The 9,964-nt window shown below is 49.0% G+C and overlaps 1 long non-coding RNA gene across 2 annotated transcripts; it reads right to left on the minus strand.

Annotated features, from left to right (window-relative positions):
- Window positions 1-5,868: 5,868 nt before the first annotated feature.
- On the minus strand, window positions 5,869-9,506 carry LOC120761765 (uncharacterized). Of its 2 annotated transcripts, XR_005703737.2 has the most exons (4): window positions 9,397-9,506; window positions 8,376-8,489; window positions 6,645-8,283; window positions 5,874-6,500 (listed from the first exon to the last, which is right to left on the minus strand). It is a non-coding gene; the product is annotated as an uncharacterized LOC120761765 (long non-coding RNA). The 2 variants fall into 2 exon arrangements; XR_005703736.2 differs by having other exon boundaries at window positions 5,869-8,283.
- Window positions 9,507-9,964: the final 458 nt, after the last annotated feature.

The raw sequence follows: 9,964 nt of genomic DNA on the forward strand, positions 1-9,964 counted from the left end.
GACAGATGCCCTGCTTGATATTCTCCGTGATCCCCGCTGTGAGAGGGAAGCTGGCAAATCCTTGGAGTCAGACCTGCCAAAACTCCCTTCAGAGCTGACACAAGCTTGATTTGGGACCAGCAGCTCCACCGCGGGCTCCTGGAAGGGAAATTCGCTGGCTTTCCCCCCTTTCCTGTTTGTAACTCGTGAGAAGAGTTTAAAAACATGCTCAGATTTGAAATCTGTTCATGAACCTGCCAAGTGTGTTCATCCTTAACATGATGAAGCAGTTTGGGAGCCTCAAGGGGGCAGGAGAGGAAGGGCTTCAAAAAATATTTCCTCAGCCAGATTTAAGGTCCTAAAGGCACTGAAGGGGATATCTGGGGGCATGAGAGGGGTTTATGGGGTTAGGATGTATCCATGAGGTATTTTTGGGACAAGGGGATGGAAAACCCCCTTTCCAGTGTCACTGTCCTAACCTTAACTACAGTCTGAGTAGGACTTCAGGCTTGGATTCCTTACTTAAGTTTGGGTGAGGTGAAAGTTTCAAGCCAGGTGGGCAAAAATCAGCTGGATGCATAAATCTGTGGGAGTGAGGCTGAAACTGATGGCAGCTTTCAAGTTATTAATTCCCCTGGCTTTTGGTGAGACTTTGGCTGCTGTGGTTGTTTCTGACTCCAGGCCTGGGTGTGCAGTGACTGGAGCACTCCAGGGTGATGTGGGGGATGACAGACACCTCAAACTCTTCCCTCTGCCAAAGCAATACCGTGGTGTCAGCTCGGCTGGAGCACCCACATCTGCTGCATCACCTCTGGGTGCAGCTCCCTCACCTCCTCTGCTGATGCAACTCCAGCCAAGAGAGCTGATCTCACCCATTGCTGGGCTAAATGTCACCAGAAAGCCAGGGAACCTCACCTGAGCCTGCAGTTGTGAATAAGCAGCCCAGCGACTTGTGACAGAAAACACAAATTTCTCATCTTTCCTGCCCAAGGATATCCCTTCAATCAAAATTACAAGTTTGGCTTGGTTTGCTCTAAGAGCAGTTGAGCATAACTGAGGGTCAGAGAGCATGAAAAACAAGAAATTGAGTACAAGTGATCCAGTGGCTGCCCCTGCTACTCATTTGGTCTCAGTGTTCACCACCTGAATCCAAAACTGCGGCTTTGAAAAAAAAATGTAGCGCTGTGTTAATCCTGGGGCTGTTAAAGGGGCAGTACCTTTTTTTCTTTGCTTTTTTCCTCTTCTTTCTCTCCTTCTTCTTTTCCTTCTCAGCTCTCTCTGTGCTTGACGCACTGAATATTCTCTACCAGCACTTGGTTAGAAAGGAGAGCAGAATAGAAATGTGCAGGTGTCATCAATGAGCAGCAGCTTGATCCCAGCAAAAGGCAAGGAGGTGGCATCAGTGTCACAGGTACCCTCCACTTCTTATTTCTGACTTCCAGGGATGAGGACAGGATGAGCCAGGGCCCTGGAATAGAGCTGGGGTCAATGAGATGGTGCTTGGCTGGTTGCTGCTGGTTCTGTGCGCTCCATCAGGAGCTCAAGGCAGAGTGGAACTCTTCACAAAGCGTTACAAACACAGGGAATTAACAAAATAACAACATTTATTTAACAGGAAGTGGGACAAAATAATGTAAAATGAAAATAAAGGAGGAGACATGAACTCCCTAGCAGCTTTGGAGCCACTGTTCAGCACTGCCTTAGCATTTTCTTGGAAAAACATCGGCTCCGGCCTTTGTTCCTGCACCTTTTCCTCGGTGATTTCCCCAGCAGGCGCAGAAATCTCAGCCCGCAGAGCTCCAGCAGCTCTGTGTGTGTACAGCATATGCTGGTCCTGATAAACAAGGTGTGGTTTGTCAGCAGGAGGCTGCGAGCAAAGCTCAGCCAGAGCTGCACGGACGAGCTCTGTTCCTGGAGGGCCCTGGAAAAACACACATCCTAATCAGGCCTTCAGTCCAAAGGTGAAAGGGATTGGTGTAGGGGAGAGGGAAAGACGATTCTTAGGAAAAAAAGGAAAAAAAAAAAATTAAAAAAAGGAAGCAAAAAAAACGAAAAGCAAAATAAAGATGTAAGAACGGCTCTGGGTTTCTGGGTCACCCTCGGCTGCTCGCAAGCTGTTCCTGGCTCCATCCCAAAAGGTTTAGGAGTAGAAACGCGACCTGATGATTGTACAGTGAGGTTTTCACTTGACTTGCAGCTTTGGGGAGGAATTTCCACAGGGCTGAGAATGAGTCTCCATCCGGGCTTGCACCAACCGTGTTCCTGCTGCAGAATGAATCAGGCCTGTTGCATTTTGCAGTGGAAATGAGATCCCGAGTGGAGGCTGGAGCAGGAAAATGTAACCACACACAGGCATTTCGACAGCTCTGTGAGCTGAAGGAAGGTTTCCTGTGGGGGGTAGGAGTTATTGGACGGGGGAAGTTATTGCAAAATAAAGAGGCTGTGCTGTACCCAGCTAGACCATCTCTGTATCCCTTCCACTCCTACATTTAGGCCCACTCAGCTGAAAAATCCACTTCAGCTTTAGTCACCCGGGAAGTGTGGGGAGCTCAGGAGATGGTATCTGCAGGGTTACTCACTTGTGCCCTTTCAGCTGACACTGAGGATAAGAGTTTGGGTGTTGTTGGGGCAATAGTCCCCTTTCAAGACCTCTGAAATTTCGGAAGTCTGGGCCGAGCTTTTCCGAGGCGTCTTGCAGTGGAGGTCTCCTTCCTCAGTGCTGCTGTTTGGTTTTCCCAGCTCGGCTTCATGGGGAAGGGACAGGTTTGGAAGGGCAGTAAAAATGTGCCTGACCCTCCCTAAGTGCCCTTTGTCCCTCTCCAGGGCCATCCTGGCAGCCCCACGTTCCCTGGATGCCTCCACAGCCACTGAGTGGCCGTGGTTTGGAGGTTTTTGACGCACCAAAAAGTGCGGCGTCACAAATAAATAAATATCTGCTGTCATTCACACATCACCGACTGCTGCTGTTACTCACCAACTCAGCACTCAATTTTCTGGGGTGGCTACAGGGGAAAAAGCCAATCCTCCTGTACCAGCCTGCCTGCCCTGGCAAAAACCTCCTCCACGGTGGTCCCAAGGCAGCACCTGCCTGAAGCCATCACGGCACGGGCAGGGACGGCTCAAAGGGCTTGGTGATGACTCTGCTCCTTCACCTCTCCGTCAGGTACTTTCCTCAGAGGAAATCATTCAGCTTCCTGTGTTTTTACTGTAAATTCTGTGCTGCAAAGAGGAAAGAGAGAAAGAGCCCGACACAGATGGAGAGATTGGGCTGGGGGTGGAAAACCAACACACAGCGGTTTCAGTGCAGATAATCCCTTTCACTCCCACTTTTGTGGCTCCCTCTGCCAGAGGCATCCCCCTGTTTTAGAGCAGTAGAGAGGGTTAAAAGCGATATCTGACCTGAAAATTGGTCCCCTGCTTAAACTGAAACTACTTTCAGGACTCAAAGTGCTCATTTCCTCCCCGCCCTTCCTCTGCCTCTTTACTTTTACTTTACTTCGTGTCTTGTCCTTCAGTTTCTTCGATTCTGTGAAAGTGAGAGGACAAATAATGTGAAAAAGGCTGGGTTTTGTCCTAGTGAAAGAAAAAATGCCTGGCTGTGTCACTAGAGAGCACAAGCATTCAGATTTAGTCTGAGAGATAATTTCCACTTTGTCATCACGCCAATTGCAAAAGTCACAGCTTTAGGAAGAGCTGGGACTTTTTTGTTAACAAGATATTCTAGGCTTTCATGCAAACAGAATGCTGCTTGCAAAGAAGGCATTCAGAAGAAAATAAATAAATAAATAAACAGCAGGTCTTCCCTAGAAAAATGTTTTAAAGGACAATTTTGAATGTTTTGACTCTGTTATGACCAACCAAAGAAGTGTAAATTGCTGAGAGAAATTGGAAATAAAAGTAAAAAAAAAATCATATTCAGAGTTGCTTTATATCCTGAACCATTTGACTTTTCCCTAGAAAATAAATAGTAAAAATTAGATTGGACCCTTAAGATTATCATTTTTATTTGTTTTCAGTGTAATCTATGTGCATCCTCTGCTTTATGGTGACCATACCTGGAAATTACCCTCCACACACGGCAGCACTGGCACAGCAGCCAAATGAATTGTAAATTTTTCATGATAAAAAGTACACAGAGGTGGCAGCTCTGCGTTTTGGCAGTCTCACATCAGCCTGAGGAGTCTCCTCTGAAGCCCTTGGTGTGAATATATCCCAGCCCTGGTTATACCTGCATCCATGGGTTCTGCTCTTGGCTTTCCACAAGGCTTTCCAAGCACTCACAGCTCCAGCCACTGCTCTAAACTCGTCTCACTGAAATGGGGAAAAGCCTCTCAGCCACCAAAATCTCAGTGTCCCTGAGCAGTTCTGAGCCCAAACCATCTCCACCTCACCAAACCCATCTCATCTCACTTGGCCTTGGAGGGAAAAGCAGCTCTTACATGTGATAACACCTTTTTGGGCTACCTAAAAACAGAGGCCAGGAAAAGTTTAGAGAATAAAAAGCAGTTCATTTATGGAAGGGCCTTCAGGTGTATTTTGGGCAGACAAAGCCCCCCAGGGGTTACACCCAAAATGGACAATGGTCACGGGTTTGCACACTTTTATAAGTTTGGTCCATTTGCAGATTGGGGGTTCATCTCCCAATTACAGCTTCAGGTAATGAAGTCATTTACCCCCAGTTTGCTCCCCCAGCTCACTTTTGTTTCCATCTCTCAGGGCCTGAGGCAGTGAAGTGTCCTTGATCCCCAGCCTGGAGAGGAATTGCTGTGTGTGACCAAAATGGGAGAGCAGCAGCTCCCACTGTGTGGGGGTTTGGAGTTCTACACTAAAGAACTGCAGGATCACAAATATATGAAATATATAAAAGCTGAAATCATAGGGTATCAGTGATTCTGGGAACAGGGATCAGGATTGCTGTGAGTGCATCATCCCCACAGCAGAGCTGCCACAGCGGTGTCTGTGTGTGCCAGGGCCCCTCAGCTGTGCCCTGCTGCCACCAGAGCGAGGGCAGGACCCCGAGGAAACAGCCCTGGTGGAATCTGTCGGGTGATGGAAGAGATGGGGTCTCCATGGTTTGCATCATGAAGCCGATTTTACTGAACACACTGCTGCTTTATCGACTTTTCAAGCACAAGCGAAAAGAATAACAACCATATCATTGACAAGGAAAGGTCAAAATTAGTAAATGTGAAACCACTGCACTTAATAACAGCTTAACTATGGGCTAGCACAGGCTTGTACAGGCCTGCACTTTCCTGCATACATGCATCCACCCTGATCTTTTCCTCCTTCAGGGCCTTGCCTCGACTTGCCAGGGCTCGTGGCCCTCTGGCACATTACTTCTGTAATGAGTTCAGCAGTACTCTGAGTCCTGCTTCCATGCTGTATTCCCACAGAAATCCCCTGTGCTGGAGGATGGAGGAGTCACTTTGTGTGACACAGCCCCCGTGGCTCCTGCACCATCCCGTGCTGCAGAACATTCCCTCTGGGCTGTTTCTTCCTGCTTGCCTTGGGACAGCTGCTGTGGGTTGGGAGAGGCCCTGGTGATGCCTTAGCACTTTTATGTTTTTCCTATATTTGTAATCCTGCAATTCTTTAGTGTGTACCTCTAAAGGATATATGGATGCAGTGGTGTGTATATACATGTAAAAAACTATCCATGTCTGTTTGCCCACAAACATCCACAGGTCAATATAAAACTCAGTATGAATAGAAACAAGAATTATAAAAACATAACGATTTCCAGGCTGGGAGCACCACTGGGACTCAGGCTCCACAGCACTGCCAGCTCAGCAGAAATGTCAGCTTAGAAAGTGAGAGGAAACCACGGAGGTTTCAGGTGGCAACAGGTGCTGATCTGAGCTGACAGCACTGCCTGGGGCTGCTGTGGCCCTCAGCCCCATGCTGAGGCACTCGGGGATCACCAGCGCTCCCAAATATTGTGATGGATCCCCCCTTCCACTCCATTCTAGTGAGTGAATAAAGCACAGTGCTCGTCCTTGTTAAGGTGTGATTATGAGTAGGAGTTCTCTGATTCCCGCAGAATCACTGATGTCTGTGCTTCAAAGGACATGGGAGGAAAAGAAAGGGAGAGCCAGAGAGTGTCTGTGTCCTGGGGGGGATTCAGCCCGGATCAGAGCTCGTGCCGTGTGCCTCAGGCTCGAGCAGGTGGTGAACAACGTTAAAATAAAGGAACAATAATCGTGTACTCCCAGCTTTAGTCCTCCTGTCTGGAAAGTTCTGCATCTCTCACAGAAAATTTTCATCAATCTGTGCTCTCAGAACTTCATTCCTTGCTACAGTTTGGCACTTCTGAACAAATTTTCCACCTCGCCAGAGCATTGATTTGGGAGGCTTTGTGACACCCAGGCTGCTGGAAAAAATCTATTTTCTTCCTCTGAGCTGCACACTGGATAACCACCACCTGATCAGGGCGCCTCTGTGGGTACCCGGGGAATGCTGCAGTGCAGCAAAACTGGGGACACACAGCACATCTGGGACAGGAAGAGAGCAATTTTCATCTGCAGCAAAAATGAGGATTTCCCCTCAGCTCCATCCCAAAGGCACCGGAAGCAGAGGCAGCTGCCAGGGCTGGGCTGTCTGGGGTTGGGACAGAGCAGGAAAGCAAATTGTGGGCACACAGTGTCTGAGCAGCAGGGGCTCACCTGAGAGGGGATAACTGTGTGTACACCTGGCTAGGCCATGGATCTGGAGAGGAAACAGCAGCAAGGATGCAGCAGCTGGCAGGGGGCCTTTATTCCAACTGCAAAGTGGTAACACATGGGGAGACTTCAATGGTTCTGCAGGGAAAAAAAAAAAAAAAAAAAAAAAGCACTTGGCTTTGCATCTGTCAGCGGCCAAAGAAACTTCAGCTGCTTTGCTTTTCATTTCAAGGCTGCATGAGCAGCTACAAAGCCAGGACCTTTGCCAGGGCTTTGCTCTCTCCCCGGTGGTCAGACTGCCCAGGGACTGCAGGTACAGCAGGTTTCTGGGGGCTGTTCTGCTCTTGGAACTTTGGCACAGAGATCACCCTGTTAAGTGGCCATGAAGAGATTTGAAAACTCTCACTGAGAATCCTGCTTTGTGTTAGCTCACAGAATCCCAGGAGGGCTCAGGCTGGGAGGGACCACTGTGGGGTCATCTGGTGCCACCTCCCTGCTCCAGCAGGGCCATCCCAGAGCACGGGGCATGGGATTGGTGGTTCTGGAATATTCCTAGTGAGGGAGCCTGGGCCCTGCTCTGCCCCTCCCTGCACACAGGGACACACAGGGCTCCTCTGTCATCTCCAGAGGGAGGTGTGGATGTGCACACAGACACAGACTCAGGTTAAAGAGTGCACATGAAGTGAGTAGATGACAATGTTTTGTTTCATCTCATAAACCATTTCTATTTCAAACAAATGAGTTTCTAAAAATGATTACTTATTGGTGACATGACTAGTGGATATATATTTTTCTGTGTGTGTGTGTGTATATATATATGAGAGACTACAAAAGCAAGTAGTGAGAGGACAAAGGGGAATGGCTTTCAGCTGGCAGAGGGGAACTTTAAGTCAGATATTAGGAAGAAATCCTTCCCTGTGAGGGTGGGCAGGGCCTGGCACAGGGTGCCCAGAGCAGCTGTGGCTGCCCCTGGATCCCTGGCAGTGCCCAAGGCCAGGCTGGACACCAGGGCTTGGAGCAGCCTGGGACAGTGGAATGAGATGATCCTTAATGTCCCCGCTGACCCAGGCCATGGTGTGACTGTCAGGATGTCACAGAGAGCTGTTCTGCATCTCCTGTAAACAGCCCAAGAAATGCCCCATCAGCACAAACGTGAGCAGCACCAACAGCAGCCACCGAGCTGAGGACATTGTGTGGAGCACAAACATTTCACAGAAGGCTTTGGTGATGGTTGTGGTTATTTGCCCTGCAGAACTTCCTAGAAGCCCTTGACATTGAGAAGATGAAGCTGCTCAGCAGGGCTGCTGCGGGAGCTCCTCACAGCCTGCCTGGCACTGGGCCCAGCTGCCCCTTTTCTTGGAACAGCAGCTCCCAAAAAGGATCCGAGTGCTCTGTCCTTCAGTGGCCCAGGCCAGCTCTGCCCAGGTGTTTTTCCACTGACAAATCACCCCAGTGCCTGGGCTGGTGTGGCACTGCCATTTTCCTCAGAAAAACAACCTCTCCTCCTTCAAAGCCTGGTGATGTCAGGGGTCAAACACGCCCGGAAAAACCAATGGGCCCAGGTTGTCTGTGGGATCCGAGTGGAGAAACATCCTGTGGTCATCCCCACTGACCCAGCAGAGGAGCTGGCAGGTGTTGGCAGCTGCAGTGGGCAGAGCGAGAAAATAATACAAAAAGGCAGGCTGTCAAAGAGGATTTTTAGCACCCGGTACTCACGTTAATCCCCTGACCTACTTTCTGAAAAGACCTATATAAGGAAGAATATCCTCCACTGAGCAAGCAGTTAAGAAGCAGTGCCAGCATTTAAGAGTTGGGAGTGCATCAGTTCTGAGATTCAGTTATCTCTTCCTGGAAAAAAAATTTAAAGCACAGAAAACAAACACTCTTAAAGTAGAAAAAAAATCCACTCGCCCATTTATTTCTACGGAAAGCCTTGCACCCCAGCAGGGCTGCCAGTCGGCACCACAGTCCCAAAGGCCGTGTTTGTGGGTGTTAGGAAAACTAATCCTAACACCAGAGGTTTACGTCCAAAAAGGAGACAGAGGAGTCCTTTTACTTTATTGGAATAAAGTGAGAGGCCATGGGGCATTTCCCCTGGGATCTCTCAGTTTTTTGGAGGATGCAGTCTCCTTTTTATCCCAATTTCCCGGCCGCATTTCCCTCTCTCTTTCCCCATTAGCTGAGGTACTTGAGAGGTACAGACTTCCTGAAATGCCTAAGACTCCCCTTTTAATATATAACCTCCCACTAATTTTTAGTTTTTATGGGATTTATGGGTTTTCCCCATTGTTGCTTTCATCTTTCAACATTCAATTTCATTTACAAACAAACCTATGGTTTGTTTGTAAAGGCAAGTATCTTCTTTTCCATTCATCAATCAGTAGAATCCTTCCCATTGTTTCGCTTATCTCTCAGTGCTGGTTTTATCTACCAGCAGACTCAGGGCTTGTTTGTAAAGACAAATCTCATTCCTCTCATGGGTGAGCTGCCCAATGGGCCTCACCAGAAAGAAAAACTCCTGCCCTCAAATGGCCACAGCTCATTTTACTGGAGTTGCTGCAAGCATCCCTTGAGCCACAGGCAGCCATGGTGCAGCCTTGGCACCAAACTCTTCAAGTTTCCTGTTGTCTTCATCGTTGAGTTGGCCACAGCGCCCAAGAGTACTTCTGTAAAAAGCTTCAGGAGGCCTCAAGGATCGGTACCTCATTACCTAAAATACATTGCAGTCCCATGTTATTTAAAAAGTCTTCCATACCTTTGCTAACTTGCAGTTCTGTGAGTCCCTCCACACAGCTCTGGCTCTTTCTGCAGTTTCAGCTCGCTGCTTCCTGTCCCTCCCTCCTCACAGCAGGGCCAGCAGACTCACCTGACTGACCACTGCACCCACTAACTCACTCTTTTATCTCGCACAGCGGTGAGGGCAAGGCTGCTCCCACCCTTTGGCAATTAACACAGCTGCAACACATCAGGGGCAAGAGTGCCTTCAGCACTATCACTGTCTGTCCTCCCACAGTTCCCTCCTGGGCTTGGAGCAGGTCCAGAGCAGGGCATGCAACTGGTGATGGCACTGGAGCACCTCCCCTATGGGGACAGGCTGGGAGAGCTGGGAATGTTCATCCTGGAGAAGGCTGTGTGGGCACCTGCCAGCACCTGGAAGCCAGAGAGGCACCCTGCATCGGGACCTGCAGTGATGGGACAAGGGAGAATGGGTTCAACCTGAAAGAGAGGAAATTTAAGTGAGATATTTGGATGGAATTCCTCACTGTGAGCGTGGGCAGGTCCTGGCACAGGGTGCCCAGAGAAGCTGTGGTTGCCCCTGGATC

This window comes from Hirundo rustica, chromosome 20, assembly GCF_015227805.2.
Source record: "Hirundo rustica isolate bHirRus1 chromosome 20, bHirRus1.pri.v3, whole genome shotgun sequence".
Classification (NCBI taxonomy): domain Eukaryota; kingdom Metazoa; phylum Chordata; class Aves; order Passeriformes; family Hirundinidae; genus Hirundo; species Hirundo rustica.